Source organism: Pipistrellus kuhlii, unplaced genomic scaffold (genome assembly GCF_014108245.1).
Source record: "Pipistrellus kuhlii isolate mPipKuh1 unplaced genomic scaffold, mPipKuh1.p scaffold_m20_p_35, whole genome shotgun sequence".
NCBI lineage: Eukaryota > Metazoa > Chordata > Mammalia > Chiroptera > Vespertilionidae > Pipistrellus > Pipistrellus kuhlii.
The window spans coordinates 3,498,138-3,522,059 of NW_023425535.1; the positions used below are offsets into that span (position 1 = coordinate 3,498,138).

Sequence of the window (23,922 nt, forward strand, 5' to 3'; positions counted from 1 at the left end):
CAGTAGTATGAATGGATCTGGAGAGCATTATGTTAAGTGAAATAAGTCAGGCAATGAAAGAAAAATACCAGATGATCTCACTCATTTATGGAAAATAAAGAACATTGTATCCTGATGAACAAAAAGATAGATACAAAGGCAGTAAAGCATCAAACAGACTGTAAAATTAAAGCGGGAAGGCTGGGGAGTGTAGGGGTCAGGGGGAAAGAGATCAACTAAAGGACTTGTATGCATAAATATAAGCAATAAGCACAACCAATAGACACAAGACACTGGGGAGAGAGGTAGGATGAAGGCATGCAACAGGGGTTAGGAGAAGCTGGGGGAAGGTCAATGGAGGAAAAAAGGAAGTATATGTACTATTATATGTAATAATTTAAACAATAAATTTTTTTTAAAGCTAATTAGATGGGATATCCTTACAAATGAACTTCCGGATGAAGCCAGGGCTGGGAAGGAAGCCCAGGTCCTGGGTGTCTTCTGGCAGCCAGAGGGAAGCCCAGGTTTTGAGTGCCAGAGGGAAGCTGGTGCTGGCAAGCCAGGGAAAGGAAGGCCTACGCTTGCACAAATTTTATGCATGGGGCCTCTGGTGTTGAATAAAAGTAATGAAAGTGGACATGTGTATTTTTCATATATGAACCTGAACATATTTTCCATAGAGCTTGCCGCTTTTTTCTAAGTTGAGTGTTTTTGTGAAGAAACTAGGGACCCAGTGAACAAATTTGTGTACTTTGAAAGGAACTGTGGTTTAAAGATTCAGTGGTCACAGGGGCGGGTCTCAGCCCATCCTCCATGCCCCTGCATGGTCCCTCCTCTAGTGGTCCCAAACCCCCTTGGCCTTTCCCATTGCGGCTGCTCCCAGGTGCTGACAGCGTGGAGTGATTGGGGCCAGTGCCAGCAGTGGGTGCCAGCAGGGCCAGCGCTGTCAGCAGGTGCTAGCATGTGGGAGAAAAGAATTTTCAGTAACCACCAGAGGCTTAACCCAATGACAACAACCAGTGCCCTGCCTTGGTCCAGTGCCCCTGCTCACCATTCCACCATCCCACCACAGCCAATGTCCGCCATGTTCCATGCTCTGCCTCCTGCTGCTGATGTCCGCCATGTTCTGTGCATGCTTCCTGGTGGTCAGCTCACATCATAGCAGCTGGTAGTTTGGTTGTTTGGTTGTTCCGCTGTTCTATTTGCATATTAGCCTTTTATTATATAGGACTAGAGGCCCGATGCATGAAATTCCTACAAGTGTAGGCTTTTGTGGCCCCGACTGCTGGGGCCTTTATTTTTCCAGTTGCCTTGCAGCCCCAGCTGCCTCGCAGCCCCATCTGCCTCACAGCCTTGGCCCACACCCACACCCACCTTGGCCTCGTGCAGCCCACATCTGATGCCATACAACCTTGGTTTCCTGGTTCTGCAGAGCCCCCCAATCAATTGCCCTGTAGAGGGTGGTCTGGGCCTCCCTCTTTGGAGTGATTGCAGAGCCCCCCAATAAATCACCCCACTGGGCCTCCCACTGTGGGGCAATCATGGGGTGATGGTGATCCCCCCCAACCAATTGCATCGCACCTACTTTGGCTGGCCAGGGCCAATACGTGTCATAGTGTTGTCGACCAGAAAATTATTCTGCTGTTCAGCCATTCAGTCAATTTGCATATTATGCTTTTATTATTATAGACTAGTGGAGTGGTGCATGGGAGGGGTCCTCAGCCTGGCCTGCACCCTCTCCAATCAGATCCCTCAGGGAATGTCTCACTAAACTGAAAGTCAGACATTGCCCTTGCAATCCAGGACACTGGCTCCTAACTGCTCGCCTGCCTGCCTGCCTAATTGCTCCTAACTGTTCTCCTCTGCCAGCCTGATCACCCGTAACTGCTCTCCTCTGTCCAACTAATTTCCCCTAACTGCCTCTGCCTCGGCCCCTGCCACCATAGCTTTGTGCAGAAAGATGTCTGAAAGGATGTCAGAAGACATCTGGTCTAATTAGCATACCACCCTTTGATTAGTATAGAGTTGAATTTTTTCAAATGCTTTTCCTACATCAACTGAAATAATCATGTACTATGATTTCTTTGATTTATTAATCCTAGTAGTTGCATTCTACTATATAATTATTTTGCTTAATATTTGCATGTTGAATCATTCTGAATTATAGAAATAAATCTTACTTGGTCATAGTTTATAAGCTTTTTAGTTTAGTTGAGTTTGCTAGAATTATAATTGAGGATTTTGCATCTATATTCATATGATCTTTTCTTGTAGTATCTTTTATTGTAGTATTCATATGATGTTTTCTTGTAGTATTCTTCTGGCTTTGCTGTCAGGATATTGCAGGTCTCATGGGATGAGTTTGGAAATGTTCCCTGGCCTTTCCAATTTTTGAAAGCATTTAAGGAAGATTGGTGTTCACTGTTCTTTAAATGTTTGTTAAATTTAACCTGTGAAGCCATCAGTTCCAGGATTTTAATTTGTTAGGAGATAGATTACTAATTCAATCTCCTTACTAGTCTACTTAGATTTTTTGTTTCTTCCTGATTCAGTTTTGGTGGATTGTGTGTTCCTAGGAATTTGCCCATTTCATCTATCAGGCGTCTTCAAACTACGGCCCGCGGGCCACATGCGGCCCGCAGAGGAGTCTGATCCGGCCTGCCAGGTTTTTTGGGCAGTGAGCGCAGCCGAGGTGTTACAGTAGAAATTAGTAGTTCATACAGTCCGGCCCTCCAGCTCTCTGAGGGACCGACCGTGATCTGGCCCCCACTTTAAAAAGTTTGAGGACCCCTGACTAGGTCATCAGTTTGTTGGCATATTATTCTCTTATAATCCTTTCATATCTGTAAAATCAGTAGGAATGACCTAGTTTGTTTTCAGATTTCAGTAATTTGAGTCTTCTCTCTTTTATTTAAATCAGCCAATATAAAAGTTTATCAATTTTGTTGATCTTTTCAAAGTACCAACTTTTACTTCATTGATACTTTTTATTCTATATTTTATTTATCCTTGCTATTATCTTTATTATTTCCTTTCTTCTGATTATCTGGGTTAGTTTTCTTTTCTTTTTCCAGAAACATAGTTGTAGAGTTAGTTTGTTGGTGTGAGATTCTCTTCCTTTTTAATGTACTTGTTTATAGCTGTAAATTTCCCTCTTGTCTGTGCTTTCACTGCATCCCATATGTTTTGGTATATTATGTTTTTATTTCTATTTCTCTCCTGGAACTTCCTAATTTCTCTGCTGTTTCCTCTTTGACATATTGGTTGATTGAAACATTATTGTGTAATTTCCATGTATTTGTGAATTTACCTTTGCTTTTGGTGTTTAGCTTTATTACATTGGGAATGGAAATTATCTCCAATGCTTCGTTGATGTGTATCATATTAAATTTGTTGTTAAGGAACATTTTGTGGTCTATCAGGTGATCTATCGTAGAGAATACTTCATGTGTACTTGATAAAATTATGCATTTTGCTGCTGTTGGGTAGGATGTAGATATCTGTTAAGTACCATTGGCTTTGATGATGCCCACCTCCTCTATTCCCTTATTTCTCTGTTTTCCTGTATTTGGTCTGGTTGTCCTAATTATTGCTGAAAATGGGTATTGAAGTCTCCAACAGTTATTTTAGAGCTGTCTAAGTTCTGTCAGTGTTTGCTTCCTAAATTTCACAGCCCTAATGTTTGCTACATAGCTATTTACAAAATGTACCAGTTAATAATGCAGATTTGTTTCAATAGATGGGGTCACACATATATTGATATATATGTGATTTGATATGAATGCTATTTTGTATTGACAGCAAGCTTCAAAACTTTATATGTCAAATTTGCTGAAGGTGTTAACATCATAGGTATTTTTATGCTTAAAAAATGTCAAATTTCATGCAAAAAAAGAGCATTTGTGAGAATTTTTAATTTATTACTTTATTTTGAAGAAAAGGTTATTGTATACTTCAAAGCTTATGATGAACATGCTCCATCTCAAGATACTTGGGAACTTTAAAAGTGATTATTTCTATGTGAAAAACAAGAACATCCAGGTCAACTGAAAAAGTTTGAAGACCAACAATTACAAGCATTATTGGATGAAGATTCATGTCAAACTCAAAAACAACCTGCAGAAAGATTAAACATTGCTCAGCAAACAATTTCCGATCCTTTACAAGCAATGGGAAAGATTTTAAAGGAAGAAAAATGGGTGCCACATCAACTTAACAAATGGAAAAGCGAAAAGTCACCAGTAAAATGTTGCTTCAACAGCATGAAAGAAAGTCTTTTTTGTATCAAATTGTGACTGGCAATGAAAAGTGGATTTATTTTGAGAACCCCAAAAGCACAAAATCATAGGTTGATCCAGGTCAAACATCAACATCAACTGCAAGGTCAAATCGCTTCAGAAAGAAGATAATGCTCTGCATTTGGTGGCATGAGGAAGGTGTGGTATGAGTTTATAAAAGCAATGAAACCATTAATACTGAGCTTTACCAACAACAAATAATAATTTGAACCACGCTTTGATCATGAAACAACCGGAATGTGCCAGAAGACACAGCAAAGTAATTTTGCTTCATGATGATGCATCACCACACACTTCAAAACCAGTTAAAAACACATTAAAGAACCTGCCTGGGAAGTACTAACCCACCTGCAATATTCGCCAGACCTTGCTCCTTCAGATTAACACTTGTTCCAATCTTTCTGAGCAGCACTTCAAAGCGTATGAAGAAGTGGAAAATTGGAACTTTGAATGGTTTGCCTCAAAACAAGAAAAGTTCTATTGGGACGGTACCCACAAATTACCTGAAAGATGGGAGAAATGTGTAGCTAGCAATGGACATTACTTTGAATAAAGCACTTTTAATGTTTCTCTTGAAATTATTGTGGTGGGTTTTTTTTTAATTACAAAATCCACCAATATAAATTGGTACACCTAATATATTTGTTTTATCTTCTTAGTAAAATTATGCTATTATGATTGTACAATGTTCTTCTTTACTTTTAATAATAGATTTTTGTGTAAAGCCTATTTTCTTAATTAAAGCATAGTCATTCCAGCTCTCTTTACATTTGTATGTGTTTGGGTAATCTTTTTTCATTCTTTTAATTTTCAACCTACTTGTGTCTTAAAATCTCAAGTGAGCCTCAGTAGACATCAAAAGGTTGGACGTTTTTTAAAATCCATTGTGCCAATCTAAACATTTTGATGGTTGAGTGTAATATTTGTACACTTAAAGTAATTATTGATAGGGAGAAATTTACCTCTGATATTTTGCTATTTGTTTTTTGTATAACTTATAGATTTTTCTCCCTCATTTTCTCTATTTCCTCTTATGAGTTTATATATATATATATATATATATATATATATATATATATATTTTTTTTTTTTTTTTCTAATGACAGGTTCTGATTTCCTTCTCATTTGGTTCAAGTTATTATTCTCATTTTGTTCATAGATCATTTTCCTGATTCTATTTATTACTTTATTTATTAAAATTATTTTTATTGAAATATATTTGACATTGTTTACATTTAAGGTGTGTAAAATATTGATTTGATACATTTATATATTATGATTGTTATTATCACATAATTAGTATTTCTTTTTTGTTGTGGGAGCCGCCATCTTTGTCTTGGAGTGGTGGTCCATCTTTATTAGATAGGATATGAGTGAAACCATATGATTCTTATATTTTCATAACTGACTTATTTCACTTAGCATAATAATCTCAAGGTCCATTCATGTTGTCACAAAAGGCAATATTTCATCCTTTCTTATGACTGGGTAGTATTCCATTGAGTATATGTACCACATTTTCTTTATCCAATCCTCTATCACAGGGCACTTTGATTGTCTTCATGTCTTGGCCACCATTAATAATGATGTAATGAACATAACCAACAGATCAAGAAGGAAATAAAAACTGCCTGAAAACAAATGAAAATGTACACACAACAACCCAAAATCTATGGGACATGGTGAAAGCAGTTCTAAGAGGATAGTTCATAGCACTACTGCCTATCTCCAAAAACAAGAAAAATTAATAATAAACTACCTAATACTACACCCTAAAGAATTAGAAAGAGAACAACAAGAAAATCTAAGAGTAAGTAGAAGGAAGGAAATAATAAAGATCAGACCAGAGGTGAACCAAGATGACAGAATAGGTAAATGCCTATCCTTTCTGCCTACCACAACCACATAGAAATTACAACTAAAATACAGAACAACCATCATTCAGAACCATCTGAAATCTGTATGAATGTAAGTCCAACAAATAGAGAAGTAAATAAAAAGGTACATTGAACCTGGAGGGGTGAAGGTGCAGAATGGGCTTGTCTGACTCCCACATGTGCCATTTTTTTAAAAAACTAAGAAGGATATCTCCAAAACCTTCCTTGAGAAGCAGGGAGTCCCAGCCCCACACTGTGCCCCCCAACCACAGTCCCAGTGCTGGGAAAAGAAGTACCCATAACTTCAGGTTATAAAAAGCCCACATTGAATCCCAGATATTCCTTTTAAAGGACCCGCACACAAACTTACATAGTCTGGCTGCCTCTAAGCTCCAGCATAGGGTGGAAGCTTTGGGAAAATTCAGGGACATAGAGAGAAGAGTTGGACTGTCTGGCATCAAAGTAGGAACTCAGGGATGGCTATCTTATAGGGTGTTCACAGGGGTCATTGTTCCTGTGTTGACAACTCCCTGCCCCCATCACTGAACTGACTGGCAATTTTATCTGAGTTTCCATCAGCATGACCTACACTGCTTGCCTGGTGATTCCCTGAAACCCTGCACCATCCAATTTGCAGGCCCACACAAGCTGTTTGCAGAGGCTTTTCCATATGTATGGCCTAAGCTGGCTCAGAATTCAAACTTTTCTGAAACCTCTTAAACAAGCAACAGCTGAAATCAGCTTGCCACAAACCTATCAATAAAAGGCCACAAACCAGGAAATAACAGTAGGATGCCTTGTGTCACAGTTGAGCCTTGCAGGCCACTTCCTAGTCCAATATAAGTAGCAGCCATCTGTATTGACCACTCTGTAGTTCCTGCTGAGTAGCACCAGGCAGTGGCTGACTTTGAACCTCTTGGGAGGCCCTATAGCCAGTGAACCAGGTGGACAGCTTCAGACCATAACAGAATACAACATTACACATCCGTGAGTGACACACTTAAGGGTCAGACTCCATGAGCACCAAAGCCCCACTGAAGCACCTCCTGCTCCATAGGTGTGTCTCCTACACAGCCGCTCATCTATTGTAGACATACCTGGTCCTCACAGCCAGTTGGCCTGGAGGTCAATTCATCCCAGTGACACAACAGCAAATCAAGGCTTAACTATAACAATGTGCACACAGCCACACAGGGGTGCACCTCGAGTGCCCAGCTCAGGTGACTGGGGAGACTGAGCCACTGGGTTCTACAGGCCACTCTACCAATTCCAGGAGACATAACAGTTCTACCCTAGAAACAGACACATTTTGACTCTGCAGTCAAAATGCAGAGTCAAAGAAACATGTCACAAATTAAAGAAATGGAGGTAAGCAAACTAATAGATACAGAGTTCAAAACTATAGTTATATGCATGGTCATGATTTATGGAGGGCCCTTCCCTGTGGACCCATGCCAGAGAAAGTTATAGCCTCAAACCATTGCCCATACTCCTCACCCTTGGGCTGTGAGCACTGAAGGGGGCTGTACAGTATAAAAAAATTAAATAAATAAATAAATAAATAAATAAATAAATAAATACTAGAGTTATAAGATTACTCAAGGATTTTCATGAGAACTTCAAGGGAATTAGTCAGGCCTTCAGGGATATTATTGAGAATGTCAGAGGCATGGAAAATAACCAGTCAGAAATTAAAAATACACTAACTGAAATATAGAATAACATAGACATTTGACAGTAGAGTAGAGGATTCTGACAATCAAATCAATAATTTGGAATACAAGGAAGCAAAAATCACCCAATCAGAACAGCAAGAAGAAAAAGGAATCCAATTTAAGGAAGAGAGTGTAAGGAGCCTCTGGGACAACTTCAAGGGTACCAACATCTGCATTATGGTGTTACCAGAAGTTGAAGAGAGAGAGCAAGTGATTGAAAACCTGCTTGAAGAAATAATGACAGAAAATTTCACCTACTTGGTGAAAAATATAAACTTAACAAGGAAGCACAGAGAGTCCAAAATAAGAGGAACCCAAAAAGCCCCACACAAAGAAACATCATAATTAAAATGCCAAGGGTTAAACACAAAGAGAGAATATTAAAAACAGCAAGAGAAAAGCAGTCAGTTATCTACAAGGGAGTGCCCATACAACGGTCAGCTGATTTCTCAACAGAAAATTTGTAGGCCAGAAGGGAGTGGCAAGAAATATCCAAAGTGATCAATAGCAAGAACCAAAAACCAGCAAAGCTATCATTTAAAATTGAAGGTCAGATAAAGAGCTTCACAGATAAGAAAAAGCTAAAGGAGTTCATGACCACCAAACCAGTATTACATGAAATGTTAAAGGTTATTCTTTAAGAAGAGGAAGATGTGAAAGAAAGGAGAAAAAAATTTTAAATATATGAACAATAAAATTGCAATAAATGCATATCTATCAACTTCTGAATCTAGCACACTTGTTTTTTATCAATAATTTTAAAGGACTGTTGCTGAAAGAGAAAGTAATTGAATCTATAGATTGCAAGGTTTAGAATTATAGAATTTTTATATACTTACTACAATACAAAATGCTAAGTATAAAACTGATTTAGTGTGTACCTCCATTCTTGGTAAGACTATAACTAAAATAAACTCTTGCTATTTCTTAAAGAGAGAAAAAAAAAAAAAAAGATCAGGGAGGAACGAAGATGACGGCCTCGGTAAGCACCTAAGCTGCTGTCTTGCACAACAATTTCAAAACAACTAAAATCAGAACAGACATCATCCAAAAACATAGGAAAGCTGGCAGAGTGGGAAATCTACAACTAGAAAGAAGGAGAGAGGCTCACGGATCAGATTGGAAGCCGCAAAGCACTGAGGTAGGGTGACGCGCATGTAGAGAGGAAGTGAGGCCCAATGCCTGGCTGGCAGGAAGGAAGTCCCCGATTGCACTGAACCCTTTCCAACTGTACTGAACCCCAACCCCGGCCAAAACCACATGGACCCAGGCTCATTCGGGTGGAGTCTGTTCTGTAGAGAAAGGCACCCAGAGACTCAGAGAGTGGGAGACTGGGGGATTCGGGAGCTGCAGCGGGCAGGGTCTACAGTCACGCATGCGTTTGAGTGAGTGAGCACAGAGAGGTCTGACCAGGGAGGCTGCTGCAGCCTCTCCATAGCAGAAGGAGTCAGAAGCTCCAGATTACAGAGACCCAAACCAATTCCAGGCAAGCCCTTGGGGCACCCATGCTCTTGCACAGGGAATCTGAGATGGTCAGGCAGAAACTCAGGGGAGCTGTGGAAGGCAAAGGTCAGGTGGAAACTCAGGCGAGCGCACAAGGGAAGCCTACACTGTCAGCTCAGCCCTGAGACTCTGCCCCATCCAAGCTGAGCACAGAGGCTTTTGCAGTTTTGCAAGTCTGATCCTATAAGACTGTCTCCAATACAGAAGGTATCCCAGAGTAGACACAGCTGATACTCACATCCAATTGGCATAAAGGTCAATTTCTCCCAGGTATACCAACAATCATCAAGACTTAACTCAACAAGGCTCAGGTAACTGGGGAGGCTGACCAACTGGGCTATATAAGACACCAAACACACAAAGCCATCCTACCAACTATGTGAAGCAGCAAAAATGCCTGGACAAGGAAATAGATCTCAAATGAAAGAGATGAAAAATACAGAGTTCAAACCCACGTTTATAAGATTTTTCAAGGATTTCCTACAAAAGGTCAATAAATTTAATGAGATGCAACTAAAAATTAAACATAAACTGACTGCAATGAAAAATATTATGCAGAGATCCAACAGCAGAATGGAGGGACACAAGAATTAGGTCGAAGATTAGGAATACAAAGAGCCAAAAGACATTCCTCTGGAGAAGTAAGAAGAGAAGAGAATCCAGAAAGTTGAAGATAGTGTAAGGACCCTCTGGGACAACTTCAAGCATACCAACATCAGAATGATAGGGGTGCCAGAAGAGAGAGTGGAAGATACTGAAAACATATTTGAAGAAATAATATCAGACAGCTTCCCCCACCTGGTGAAAGAAATAGACTTACAGGTATAGGAAGCATACAGAACCCCAAACAAGAGGAATCCAAAGAGGACCACACCAAGACACATCATAATTAAAATGCCAAGGGCAAAAGACAAAAAGAGGATCTTACAAGCAGCAAGAGAAATGCAGTTAGTTACCTATAAGGGAGCACCCATACGACTATCAGCTGATTTCTCAACAGAAACCATGCAAGCCAGAAGGGAGTGGCAAGAAATATTCAAAGTGATGAATAGCGAGAACCTACATCCAAGATTACTGTATCCAGCAAAGTTATCATTCATAATTGAAGGGCAGATAAAAAGCTTCACAGATAAGAAAAAGCTAAAAGAGTTCATCACCACCAAACCAGTATTATATGAAATGCTGAAAGGTATTATTTAAGAAGAGGAAGAAGAAGAAAAAAAGATAAAAATTATGATCAACAAAGACATATATATCAACAAGTGAATCTAAAAATCAAGTGAATTAAAAATCTGAGGAACAGAATAAACTGGTGAATATAGTAGAATCACGGGCAAAGCCTGGGAGTGGATTGATAATTATAAGGGGGAAAGGGGTGTGGGGAGCAAGAAGAGACTGGATTAAAATCATACACCTGTGGATGAGGACAATGGCGAGGGTTGGGGGGGGTGGAAAGGGCAGGGGATAGGGTGGGACGAGATGGAAGGGAGCTATGGGGTGGGGGGGAGAAGAAACAATTGTAATAATCTGAGCAATAAAAATTTATTTAAAAAAAAAAACAAAACAGAAATAAATCACAAGGAGATTTAAAAAACAACACAAAAGATCAATGAAACCAAGATCTGGTATTTGTAAAGATAAAAAACATTGCTCCAGCTGGTTCGGCTCAGTGGATAGAGGGTCTGAGTTTGATTCTGATCAAGGGAACATGCCTAGTTTTGGGCTTAATCCCGTGCAAGAGGCAGCCAATCAATGATTCTCATCATTGACTTTTCTCTCTCTCCCTATTTCTTCTTCTCTGAAATCAATAAAAATATAGTTAAATATATATATTTATAAACATTAATGAACCTTTAGCCACATTCATCAAGAAACAAAGAGAGAGTGCCCAAATAAATAATAATATCAGAAATGAAAGAGGTGAAGTAACAACTGACACCACAGAAAAACAAAGGGTTTGTAAACAAATATTAAGAAAAGCTATAGGCCAACAAGTTAGACAATAGCAAACTGGAAAAATTCCTAGAAAGATACAGTCTTCCAAAACTCAATCAGGAAGAATTGAAAACCTGAATAGGCCAATAACAACTGATAAAATTTAAACAATATTAAAAAAAAGCAAACAAAAACCCTGAATAAGCCAATAACAACTGATAAAATTTAAACAGCAATCAAAAAAGCAGCAAAGAAAAGCCCTGGCTTCCCAATGGAATTTTACCAAACATTCGAAGAACTAACACCTAAACACCTCAAACTATTCCAAAAAACACAACAAAAAGGAAAACTTGCAAGCTCTTTTTATGAGGCCAGCATTATCTTAACTTCAAAATCAGATAAAGAAACTAGAAGAAAAAGAATTACAGGCCAATATCCCTAATGAACATTGATGATGAAATCCTCAACAATATGTTAGCAAATTAGACCCAGCAATATATTAAAAAGATACACCATGACCAAGTGGGATTTGTTCTAGGGATGCAAGGTTGGTACAACATTTGCAAATCAATAAACATGATACATCACATAAACAAATTGAAAGTTGAAAATCACATTATCAGCTGAAACAGGTTTGGCTCAGTGGTAGAGCATCAGTCTGCAGACTGAACGATCCCAGGTTCGATTCCGGTCAGAAGCATGTACCTTGGTTGCGTGCATATCCCCGGTAGGAGGTGTGCAGGAGGCAGCTGGTTGATGTTTCTCTCTCATCAACGTTTCTAGCTCTCTATCTCTCTCCCTTCCTCTCTGTAAAAAAATCAATAAAATATATATTGAAAAAAAATTTTGTCACATGAGGCAATAGCAAACAATGGAATAAAGATAGTCTCTTCAGCAAATGATGTTGGGAAAATTGGACAGATACATGCAAAAAAGTGAAACTAGACCACCAACTTACACCATAAACAAGAATAAACTCAAAATGGTTAAAAGATTTAAATGTAAGTCCTAAAACCATAAAAAATCCTAGAAGAAACCATAAGGAGCCGAATTTCAGACATCTCAAATAGCAATATGTTTGTTGACACATCTCCTAGGGCAAGGAAAATAAAAGAGAAAATATACAAATGTGATTACATCAAAACAAAGCTTCTTTATTGCAAAAAGAAATCAAAATGAAAAGGAAGCACACTGCATGGGAGAACATATTTGTCCATTATGTATCTGATAAGGGCTTTATTTCAAAAATGAATAGGGAACTCATACAACTTAACCACAGGAAGACAATCCAATTTTAAAAATGGGAAAAGACCTAAGTAGACAATTTTCCAAAGTGGACATACAGATGGCCAAGAGACATATGAAAAATGCTCAGTCACTGATCATCAGAGAGATGCAAATTGAAATGAAATGAAGTATCATGTCACACCTGTCAGAATTGCTACAATCAACAAATGACAAGTGCTATTGAGAATGTGAAGAAAACTGCCATTTGACACATGATCCCACTTCTAGGAATATATCCTCCTAAGAATCCTGAAACACCAATCAGAAACAATATATACACCCCTATGTTTATAACAGCACAATTTACAATAACTAAGATCTGGAAACAGCCCAAGTGCCCATCAGTAGAGGAGTGAATAAAGAAAGCTGTGGTACACCATGGAATGCTATGCAGCAGTAAAATAGAAGGAGCTCTTTCCCTTTGAGACATCATGGAGGGACCTGGAGAGTATTATGCTAAGTGAAATAAATCACTCATAGAAAGACAAGTATCATAAGATCTCACTCACATGTGGAGTCTAATAAACAAAATAAACTGATGAACAAAACAAAGGGTTTGTAAACAAATATTACAAACTTCTTCTCACCACGGCCTTTCCTCTGATATTTAACAGCCTGTTCCATGCTTCTATGCCTCTGGTTCTGTTTTGAAAAGCTATAGGCCAACAAGTTAGACAACAGCAAACTGGAAAAATTCCTAGAAAGATACAGTCTTCCAAAACTCAATCAGGAAGAATTGAAAACCTGAATAGGCCAATAACAACTGATAAAATTTAAACAATATTAAAAAAAAAAGCAAACAAAAACCCTGAATAAGCCAATAACCACTGATAAAATTTAAACAGCAATCAAAAAAGCAGCAAGGGGTGCAGGCTAGAAGGAGTAATTACGAGGTGGTGGGGGAACTAATAGGATTTATGTAACACTTTCAACAATAAAGATTTTTTTAAATAGTATGTCACTATAAATAGATACAGAGAACAAATTGATGGTTGCCAGATGAGATGGTGGTTGGGACAACAGTTAAGCAAGGGGGAAGGATTAAGATTTAAAACTGTCAATTATAAAAAACAGTCATGGGGAAATTAAAAAAACAGCCATGGGGATTTAAAGTATGGCATAAGGAATATAGTCTATAATATTATAATAACTATGTATATTGTGAGATGGGTACTACACTAATATGAATGATCACTTCGTAGGTTACATAAATGTCTAGTTATTTTGTTGTACACCTGAAACTAATATAATATTATATGTCAACAGTAGTTGAAATAGAAAACAATTCAATTGAAAATGACAGCATGACAGTAGAATAAAAATAGACATATAGGAAAACCGATTTGGCTCAGTGGATAGACCATCGGCCAGTGGACTGAAGGGTCCCGGGTTCAATGCCGGTCAAGGGCATGGACCTTGGTGGTGGGCACATCCCCAGTGGGGGGTGTGCAGAAGGCAGCTGATGGATGTTTCTCTCTCATTGATGTTTCTAGTTTCTCTCCCTCTCCCTTGCTGTCTGTAAAAAATTGATAAAATATATTTTTTAAACATTATTTAAGTTTTGTATATATATTATATTGGTTTTGTACAGAGAGGAAGGGAGAGAGATAGAGAGCTAGAAGCATCAATGAGAGAGAGTCATCCATCAGCTGCCTCTTGCACACCCCCTACTGGGGATATGCCCACAACCAGGGTACATGCCCTTGACCGGAATTAAACCCAGGACCTTTCAGTCCCCAAGCCGACGCTTTATCTATTGAGACAAACCTATTTTGGAAAAATATATATTTTTAAATAGACACATAGATCAATGGAACAGAATAGAGAGTCCAGAAATAAAAGGATGCCTTTATGGTCAATTAACATATAACAAAGGAGACAATGAACATTCACTGGAGTAAAGAATGTCTATTAAATAAATGGTGTTGAGAAAATTAGACAGATGTATGCAAAAAAAAATAACTACACCCCCTTCTGACACCATTTATAAGAATAAACTCAAAATGGATGAAAGAAAAGAAATCATAAACAACAACAAAAATACAACCTACCCATTGGGAGAATAGGTTTCCAATGATACATGTGATAAGGGGTTAATATCAACATTTATAAAGTATTCATACAACTCCACACCAAAAAAAAATCAAATTAAAGAGTGGGCAGAGGCCCTAGCCAAATTGGCTCAGTGGATAGAGCATCAGTCTGCAGACCAAAGAAAGGGTCCCAGATTTGATTCCCATCAAGTGCACATACCTTGGTGCAGGCTCCTCCCCAGCCTGGGCAGATGTGTTTCTCTCTCATTGATGTTTCTCTCTGTCTTTCCTTCTCTCTCCCACTCTCCCTAAAAATCAGTGGGGAAAGTGTCCATGGATGGTAATAAATAAATAATTTAGGATTATTGGACAACAATTAGAACAGCAAGAATTTGACAAATGGTCTGGTGGAAGAAAAATACATTTCAGTTCTAATAATTCCCTGTTAAAACACATTTCCCCCCTAAAATTACCCTCATTTTTATTAGAGAGCCAAATTAAGACCTATTGATTTACTGCATTGAGTATAGTTACAATTTGGCCTGATTGTTTGCATGAACAAAAGTATAACAGTTGATCACATTGACTTTTAAAAATGTATGCTTTGCTGGAATCTCATGATTGAGCTTTAATTAGCCCCACAGTGCGAAGAAGCCAAGCCACCTAGCTGCCATCAGGCTTTCCTGTAATACTGTAGATGTGGGTGAATTCCTCAAGTTGAGATCCCCAATGATGTCTTGAGGCCCCTTCTTTGCCATCTTTCAGGAAAGCAGCCTTTGTTCCTTACCTGAAGAGACTGCCATGAACCATGTGACCAGCAAGGTACCAGGCTTTCTCAAAGGGGTTCACATCTGCCTCTTTCCTTAAAGCTTTGTGGTGACATCCGGAGTCTGCACATGTCTCTCTCAGCCATGACACTCCAGTCCAAGTCCTGTTAACGAAACCTGTTGGAAACTGGTCCTATTGAATTCATGCAAAGAAACATATTGCCATGACTCACTCATTAAGAATTGCCAAATTCTGGAGGAATCAGGTAGAAAAATATATAATTTACCAAATTGCTTTAAAAATGCTTCCTGATATCTGAAAAATAAACATTTTAAGAATCAGCAATACTTTCAACAAAAGTTACAAAAACTATATAATTACTTTTAGTTTATTCGGTCCAGTCACAATTTTTTTCTGTTTTTTCTTGCCAATACTCCTATAAATCCAGATGTTTTATAGAGTTCTAATAGTTTTCATTCAGTTTGAAGGGGATGATCTGAAAATGTCAGAGTCCCTTCCAGGGATCCCTCAGAAGATGTAACATTTTCCCAAATGCATTATAACAAAACAGTGACTGTCTCTAAGTGACAAGAAGAAATTTAAAATGACTCAATTATGTCCAGTTTGGCTCAGTGGATAGAGCGTCGGCCTGCAGACTGAAAGGTCCTGGGTTCGATTCCGGTCAAGGGCATGTACCTTGGTTGCGGGATATCCCCAGTGGGGGGTGTGCAAGAGGCAGCTGATCGATGATTCTCTCTCTCATCGATGTTTCTAACTCTCTGTCCCTCTCAATTCCTCTCTGTGTAAAATCAATAAAATATATTTTAAAAAAATAAAATAAAATGACTCAATTATGGATTTGATTATAATAGAATCTTGTCCTTTCTGCAAAACAGAGACTTCCAAGATAACAATTAGAGTTATTATTTCTTTATTTGAAAAAGCTTCTCATGTACCTTAAGCAGAAACTTTTTCTTCATAAGGAGAGAAAACAAATCCTTGAGGCATTCCAGAGCCTATTAGAATGACCAAAAGCCAATTCTATGTCAAAGCAGCTTCTTAAAATTCCAACCCTGAGAAGATTGTCAACTTTATTTTATCAAAAGATTGTATATCATCACTATTAAATGGTATTAAACTATTTATTCATTCAAAGTAACAAAAGGGTATTAAACACACACACAGGCTAGCGAAACTTAAGTTCTCATGATTAAGGTCACTTTTTTAAGTAATTAAGTATCTGATTAAAATAACACAATATATAATCATTTCAATAACTTGTAGAACTTTTTTTTCCTAGGCAAATATAGGAAAAATGTTTTCCCTTTTAACAGACTGGAAAAGGACTACACAAATTCTGTATTAGCTTATTTTAAATTCATTTATCTAATTAAATTTATTATTCAGATTACCTATAATTTCTTTTAAATTTTCTCTTCACAGTCCTTCTATAATTTTCATAAATCTTATTATTCAGTTATCTTTAGAACAACTTACTTTCCTTTTCTCTTCAAAAATGCATCTCCATACCATACAATTTCTTTCCAATTAGTTAGAATTTATAATTGGTAACTCTTAGAAATCTTAATGTTTAGATGACAAGTAAGTACTTAACATTTCTCAGATTAGCAATACATTCACATTTTAAGAGTTATATTAAAAATACAATGTAAGACATATTCATTAACAGATTCAAATCCATCTTCTAGATTCTCTGCAATAAAATCCAAAAGTAGGCAAACTGAAATTAATATTCCAGTATCCTGTTGTTTCAAAACACCTAGGTGTTTAATAATTTTTAGTATTTAACAGAGCAAATTCCAAAGTTTTAAGTTACCAAAGACTTTGGAAAAAATACATTTAGCCATAAAATTATCAATAAAAAGCTTTATCATAAACCCTATATTTAAGTTACATATATTTATTATGTCTTCATGCCTTTGAGATTTTAAAGCCAATTATTATTACCCAAGACATTTTCTTGGCAAATATTATAATAGGGATAAGTGATAGGCTAATTCTTCTTTATGAAATGGGAGTGTCTTCCCTTCCCACTGCTATTTCTGCAGAAATGGTCCTCCTAGGAAAAAGACTTGGGGTGTTAGGAGGTTTTACTTCCCATATTTTTCTTTCTGAGTAGACTGTAACAACATGAAATCTTGCATATCCCAAGAGATCTTAAAAACAGAAACAAACAAACAAAAACCCCTACAGTAAATAAATAAATAAATAAATAAATAAATAAATACTCTCAAAAGTATAACCTGGGCCCTAATTGATTTGGCTCACTGGATAGAGCATGAGCCTGAGGACTGAAGGGTCCCAGGTTCAATTCTGCTCAAGGACACATGGCCATGTTTTGGGCTCAATCCCCAGTTGGGGGCAAAGACCACCAATCAATGTTTCTCTCTCATCATTGATGTTTCTATCTCGCTCTCTCTCTCACCCTTCCTCTCCGAAATCAATTTTTTAAAAACTAAGAACTGGGACATTAGCCTTAGAATCCTATTTCACACTAACTAAGCAGAGAAAATGGCCTTTGGTTCTGAGGAGCACAAAGCCCACACAGCAGACACAGTGGATTCCCTATGTTCATTAAAAAGCAAAGAGCAAACTAAGTGCCCAATAGATAGAAAACAAGTAAAGTACATCAGTAACCAAAGTTACATTACAGACAGACAGAAAAGAACTCCCACTAGCTAAGAATTTCTGGTGGCTAATGCCTTGAGAGGGAGAGCAGGAAGGGTCCCCAAAATTGACAATGGTCAGCAGCTGCTGGGATGTTCCTACAATCCCATCCTTAAACAAATTAAACCAAACAACAATCAACAGAGACATTCTTATATACCCTGCTAGACCCCCAGTGCATGAAATTTGTCCTGGCTGGCAATCAGGACCCATCTGTGGGGCAACCAGCAGAGTGATCAGGGCCCCCACTGGCACTGGCCTGGGGCCTGCGGGCTGGATGCAGCTCCTGTGTTGAGTGTCTGCTCCTTGGTGGTCAGTGTGCATCAGAGTGATCGTTCATTTTACCGTTCATTCTGCCGTTCAGTCAATTTGCAATTAGACTTTTATTATATAGAATTTACAGACACACACAACCTACCAACAAGAACTTCACACATGCTCTTTGTCTTTCTAGCCACAGACACCACAGAATGTCCTGCGTAAAAACAAACACTGAAGCAGGGCAATGTCTTCCATCCCAGAGGGGATTAGGCTAAAGGTTTGGAGGCCAGGTCAAAGACCACTGGAGCTCTTTAGCCATCCAGAGCTGATCAGACTCTACCAGGAAATGCATGCCTTAAGCCCAGACGAGAGGAGTACAATGTCTCCCCTGCCATACATAGTACATGCTTCCTTATAAGGAACCCCAGATGGGAAACAGCCACTGCTTCTCATGCCATACACACACACTTGATTCCTCCTACAAAAACACTTGATTCAACTTGGGTCTCAGGTGAGATGATGGAGTTTGCCGAGCCTATGTCTGAGATTGAAAACAGAAAAATTCCTGGCAGCGCTGCAAGTAAGAGTCCAGGGCTCAGCCTGGGAACCAACACTTCCCCCAACCCCCCACCCCCCTGTCCAGACAGTAAGTGGAATGCCAACATTCATCCCAGAGTGTCATTCACTTACACCCCTCATGTTCCCTAAAATATGTAAACAGACAATCAATGGGTTCATGCTGCTTGTCACTACTTGGGCCAATTAAGCAGAGATAGGGTTGAATCATACATGAGCATTTTTTCTAATACTGCTGGCATTATGGGAGTGCAATATGTCACATGCCAGCTGCCTATATTGGGTAGAATGACAAAGATTACATGGGAAAGTGGTTAAAGGGGCAAATGGGTAGTTTATAGATATGCAAAAGGGCTGCGGATTTTCAAAGGGCTTAGTGATATGCAAGATTTGGGGTCTTCAAGTGACTAATGATATGCAAAGGCAAAGTCTTCAAAGGGCTGGCAATTCTGGTTTCTGGATCTGGTTTCTACAACAAAATTGTTCATCTTTCCACGCTCAGAGGAAGTTCCAAATGGGAAGGAAGGGCTGCATTTTCTGGTGAGCTCCCAAATGTGACTGCCATCCAGGTTAGAATGTGCCTTCTCTAATCAAAACAAAACAATCAACGGTTAACAGCATAATTATTTTTCTTACAATTCTAGCTGGTTCCCCAACATTCTATTTCTGCCCCTATTAGCAGCCTTCAACTACAAGAAGTCGGGAGGAACTTCATGCAGGGACTACTGTGAGGCAGAAAAGACAAACTATGCCCACGGGATAGATGCACCTACTCCCTCTGACACGAGTCTTCATTTTCAGGTCAGGCAGTGTGGGCAGCAACTGGATCCACATTTTCAACATGGTGAATGAGGTGATGAAGAAGATGGGAAAGTATGGATCTTTATGCTGTGAGGTGTTTCCCCTGCTGGGCACAACACATATAGACTCAATGGGCATGGGCATCCCTCAGAGCAGGGGCACAGACCCCAGAGCAGGGCTCTGAAGCAGGAAAGGACAGGCCAGTCTGGTCCCAACACGTCTTGGAGACTTTGCTGGTTCCAGGTTGGGAGTCAGACCATAGAGCAAGGAGCATAGGCTGCCACTGAGGGCCTCATAGCTTAGGAAAAATGCAAACCAGTAGTAATACAGTCAGTCGCTGAACACATGGGTAAATGGTGCTGAGGGAAAACAACAAAAGGCATAGGACTCATAAGGCAACTTGAAGAAAAAAAACAGAAATTCCTAGAGAGAAAAAAAAAAAATCCAGGATGGCTTGAGAGAGCATGCAGAAATTTGAACTAGGTATGGAAAAATGGGGAAAGAGACTGTCACAGGACCCACTGGAGACTCCCTGTGGAGGGAGTGGTCTATCTGACTTAGAGTGAAGTTAACATTGAGGAGAGAAGGGAAGGAGGCTGGACTGACACAGTGGGACTAAGGCCATAGTGGTTCATAATGCTAACCAAAGGGTGTGGCACTTCCTGCTGTGAACAATAGGATGTATGGAAGCATTTTGAACAATATTGTGAAGTGATCCAGGTTGAGTTGCTACAAGAAAATCCTAGTGATTGTGGGTAAAATGGAACAAGACCCAGGAACAATAGCAAACAGAGCTAGGAATTCATGGTAGCCATTTAGCTAAAGGATAATGGAGGGAAGCAGATGAATAAGACAGTGGCCAGGAAGAGAAAAGTGAGGAGTGAATTCTTACGAAGAGAAAGAAAAATTTAAGATGAGATGAGGTGGGGAAGACAGGCAAGAAGGGAAGAGAGTGAAGATCCAAAGAAATTGACAGTAAAAGAGAATGTTCACACACGTTGCACAGGTATGTATCTCCCTGTGTGTGCAGCATGCATGGGCACATGTGGGGTGTGCCTGCATACATGCCTGTGTGAGTGTGAGAGACTACAGGATTTTGAGGTACAGGACTGGAGCAGAAATCCATCCAGGAATTTTCTTCCAGGAAGGAGCGTGATCATCAAAGAATTCTTCACTTAACTCATGGGAACCACTGGGGTTTGGAAAATGGGCCCAAAGTGGAAGAGTTGGGGTGGGGGACAGCATAGGTGTCATCCACCCCTCTGGCTGCTCATTAGAGTCATTCTAAGGATATGTCTGTGTCATCTCACGAGGAGTGCTCTATCTCCAGCCCAAAACAACGGATATCCTTCCTCACCTATTCCACAGACGCCCAAACCGTCATGAAGCTCACCTCAGACCAGTAAGTGATGCTTAATCACCTAAGGCAGGCCCATTGGGCCAAGCTGAAAGGAAAGCCAGTGGGTGAGGGGTTCCCTGAGACAGAAAGGGGGAGCACACTGGTATGCAGGGTGAGCTGGGCTGAGCTCCCCTCAGTGGCCACCCTGGCCCCAGCCCCGAGCCCCGTCTCCACCTAGCTGTACTGGCCCCGACCACCCCTGTCCTTTTAGACCACCTCTGCCCTGAGTCCCTCCCTCCCTTTTCTTAGCACAGGCTGGCTGTGAGCCGTCCTGGGATCTGGTACCAAGAGGCGTGGTCCTTTATGAATGTGGCCCATGTCTGCACCTGCTGTGCTCTCTCATTCTCTGCCCTGGCCAGTGGGCTTGGGGCCCGGACAGACAGAACCAGAAAGGAGGTGGTTTTTGCATTGAAGGGAAAGCTTCAGTGGGGGGAAGCTGGGTCCTGTGGTGTGTCTGAGGAGGAGCTCCTGAGTTGTGAGCAGCAGATGGGCTGGGTGTTTGAGGAAGGCAGCCACCTCTGCATCTCAGGTGGTCCGTGGCAGCCCCATCTTGGTGCCCACACCTGACGGTGGGAAGTTATGGATCTCTGAGCAGCTGGGAGGCAGAGATTCCCATGGTCACACGAGAATGGAACCCAGTTCAGAGTGGGTGAGGCCCCACAGACCATGAAGGACGCTTAGGAGAGGCTGCAGCCCAGGATTTGTGGCACAGGGTGCTGTGCAGGCCCTGTGAGAGTCAGGAGCAGCAGCGCGATGCAGGGACAGCCAGGCTGCAGGAGCGGGTGGGGGCCAGCGCATGGCCATAGCTCCCGTGTCCAGCTCGAGGAGGAGCAGGAGGGCCTGGCTGCTCTCCCAAAAAGGGGAGGGAAGGCGAGGTTCTCATTTGGTGTGTCTTGTGTTTAGGACAGAGAGACCTGGGTGGGTTTGAGGTGGGTGAAAGCAAGTCCATGGGCAGGGACTCTGGAGATGGCAGGGAGAGTGGCAATGGGCCCTGGGCCTGGGCCTCTGGGGAAGAGCACCTCCTGGGGATGGGGAGACCACTGCCTCCTCCAACAGCTGGGGCTCAGGGCCTGACCAGGACGAGCTGTGAGGGCCCTGGAGGCCCTCCGGGTCCTCTCTGGAAGGTGAAGGTGGGCCGTCTTCCAGCGGGGTGCCAAGAGTGTGAAATCCTGGGCTGGGAGGCCACACTGTAAGAAGGTCTTCTGGAGGCTGCAGGAGCCGGGCTCCTTCAGCAGCAGAGCTTAGAAAGGGGCTGAGAGGGCAGTGCCATGTAGAACCAGCTCAGGAGAGCAAGGCCAGGAAGCTGGGTCCTGGCCCAGAGCTGGGAAGGGCTGGCAGGGCAGCGTGTGTGCGCTGCTGTGGGAAACACGGAAACCTTCCAGAGTGTGGTGAGCGTGGGAGCGTTTGTGCTGCGCTGGACGGGGCCTGGCTGGGCCTCGGACCCGCCCCTCCCTGTTGGGCTGTGCCAGTTCGCCCCCAGACAGCCCCTCTTATGCCTGCAGTGAGACATCGGCCTTCAGGTCCAGACAGCTCTGCCTTCTGCAGCAGCTCCTCCCTGTCCCTTGGGTCATCCTGAGCCTCAGCCCAGTGCATGCCCCCACCCTGCCAGCTACCTGCACTGGCAGTGGGGACAGGCGCTGCCCTGGCAGCCTGCAGAGGACGCTCTTCCCTGCAAGGCAGCCCAGGCCTCTTCCCCAGCCACCTTGTTCTCAGGAGGCCAGGAACCTTTCATGTGCACTAGGCAGCTGGACTACTTCCTGTAATACGGACCCAGAGGACAGAGCTTGGGAGGAGCCAGTCAACCTCAGGGTCTGTGCCAGGTGAGGTGGGCACAGGCAGGGCCTTAGCAGGATGGCCTTTTCCAACTCAGCCTTCCCTGTTGGAGGACAGTGTGCCCCTGAGGGATGTCTCAGAGGCTTCTCACTGCCAGTCACGTTTTAGGTGCGTGGTTGGCACTACACATGCATGGGTGCTGCCCTCTGACCGCAGAGGGTCCCGGCAGGACCCTTGGTGACATCCCTGACATCCATGTGCCTGAGACAGGGATGAGCTTGGAGGAAGCCAGGCCATAGCCTGGAACAGCAGAGCATTGTCCCCCGACCCCACCCAGCGCTCAGCAGATGGGCGACAGCAGACCTAAGTGGGGCCTGTCAATTGTAAAGTCACAGGGCATAAGGGCCTTGGCAAGGCCACTTGTCTGTGTTCTCCCTCCCAGGCAGGCCAACCAGTGCTAAACGGCATCAGGACAGCTCAGGGTGTTTTTACCTGCCAATATCTCATTCCACCTCTACCCACTTTTTACTTTTTACTTTTTTTTTTCAGAAAAGAAATACAGGATGGTCTTATTCGTGTTCGAAATATAGTGCCTGAAGGATACACAAACATGTACAAGGGACTTGAATTGGTACACACTCTAGAGTTCTAAGTATTACTCTACTTTGTCAAATTCTTAGACTATTTTGGGGTCATCTCACCCATCAATGCTTCATTTTGTTGCAGGCAAATGCGCAGATTTTAAAAGAGAGAGATGCAGGTAAGCTGCCTGCAGACTTCACGTGGTCATGTCCGGGGTGGAGCAGGCAGGGCCTCCCTGGATTTGCACCAGACCCTCCTTGGCCACTTCCCAGCGCTGACACTGGAGCTCACACTTGCCCTCCCTGTGCTGCAGGCTCCTCTGTGCAGCGAGGATAAAAGCCACCCAGTGATGTCTCTCAGAGCTGCATGGGATCCTGTGGGTGCATTCTTGGTTCTTATTAAATATGAGGTGCTTGACCTACACTCAGGCTGCACAAAAAAGCAAAA

General features: G+C 41.3%; 1 pseudogene; it reads left to right on the forward strand.

The window, feature by feature from the left end:
* Positions 1–7,565: 7,565 nt before the first annotated feature.
* Positions 7,566–7,687, forward strand: LOC118732192 (annotated as a pseudogene).
* Positions 7,688–23,922: the final 16,235 nt, after the last annotated feature.